This window comes from Physeter macrocephalus, chromosome 1, assembly GCF_002837175.3.
Source record: "Physeter macrocephalus isolate SW-GA chromosome 1, ASM283717v5, whole genome shotgun sequence".
Lineage (NCBI taxonomy): Eukaryota > Metazoa > Chordata > Mammalia > Artiodactyla > Physeteridae > Physeter > Physeter macrocephalus.
The window spans coordinates 70,298,892-70,300,718 of NC_041214.2; positions in this window are offsets into that span (position 1 = coordinate 70,298,892).

The window sequence follows — 1,827 nt, forward strand, 5'->3', positions numbered from 1 at the left end:
GTATATCCTTGCCTCCTTTGTCATAGATTAGTTGACCATAGGTGCGTGGGTTTATCTCTGGGCTTTCTATTTTGTTCCATTGATCTATATTTCTGTTTTTGTGCCAGTACCATATTGTCTTGATTACTGTCGCTTTGTAGTATAGTCTGAAGTCAGGGAGTCTGATTCCCCCAGCTCCATTTTTTTCTCTCAAGATTGCTTTTGCTATTTGGGGTCTTTTGTGTCTCCACACAAATTTTAAGACTTTTTGTTCTAGTTCTGTAAAAAAGTGAATGGGATTGTTTTCTTAATTTCTCTTCCTGATCTTTCGTTGTTAGTGTATAGGAATGGCTTTTTAACATTTTAATCGTGAAAGCTGGGGAGGATTTGAACCCACTGCTCACTTGCATACTAGCACATGTAGAAATCAATTACAATTGAAAAGAATATTTAGACATTAGCACCTAAGACGTGTGATTGCTTTTTAGCTTCTGCTTATTTTCCATACCACCAGAAAAGGTCACGGTGATGAATGTGAATGGCAGTGAGCCCTCACTACTGAGGGGATGCCAATTTTAGGGTGGTGGGGAGGCTGATAAAAGGCAAGTCCATGACTCCAAGGATAATCCATACTGCTGTATCCACTCTCAGGTTTCTCAGTGCCTCCTTTAGAGGACCTCTTTGATCCCTGTGGAGCCTGTGACTAGGAGTCAGAGCCAGCTCACATTGTGGCTCCTCCTCTTATTAGCTGAGTGGCCATGAGTAGTCCCCTCTCTGAACCTCATTTTCCTTCTCCATGTGAGGATTAAAGGGACTAGTGCAGATAAAGTGTGTAGCACATAGTAACTGCACATTGTGTAGTATTCCACACATATAGCTGTTATTTCTGGAGACTTCTCCATCCTCCCCCTCCCCAACACCACCCCTTATGCATACAGATTTCAGTGCCACATGGCAATTTACTCATTCTTAAAACCTCAAAACTCGTTCAACCAAAAACAGCCTCATAACATAACTGAGAGACATTTTAGGAAGCAGATGAAAAGGAAGCTGCACTAACAATGTACACAGGTCACTCTGGTTATGGATCAGAGAGATGGGAGATTCATATGTTCTCCAAACAGGTCTTAGCCAGATAGCTCTCTCTGTCACCTTGGGCAGAGATTGCTACTTTCCTTTCTTATGCTAATGCTTTCAGTAATAAACTGCATACGCTTTTATCTTGTAAAACAAAATCATCATGACCTCAGAATGGATGATGAATCCTGGGGCCTCCACCTTCTTCCTATTTGTTACCTTGGATGTATGTGATCTGCACTTTTGTCTTATGCTTGAGACATAGATATTGGACATGACTGAGGCCTGCCTGACCTGAAGCTTTCTCCAGGGGGCCCAAATCCAAGGCCTTGATTCTGATCAGGACTTTCAAATATTGAACGCCTGGTGCTTATCAAGGATCCACCAAGACACTGGGTGAGATCATAGAGGACAAATGTGCCCTTCTGCAGCCTCACTCCTCAATTTCCCTGCAAATCACTCTCCTCCTCCTTGCTTACTTCTGGTTCAAAGTTATAAGGAAGATGTCAAACAGTGAGAGGAGTATTTAAGATGTTACCATGCAGATGGGCTCACAGTATACAAGCATTTATAAAATACTTCTATGAACTGGGTCTCAACGGATTACGTTTGTCCGTGACAAATTTTTCCAGCAAGTTTTTTAAGTTTCTTCAATTGATCTGTCATCACTACTTTCAGCCAGGGATCCTAAGGACAATAGTCTCTGAGAGGATGGAACACAAAAATGCCAAGGCAGGGCTTCCCTGGTGGCGCAGTGGTTGAGAGTCCGCC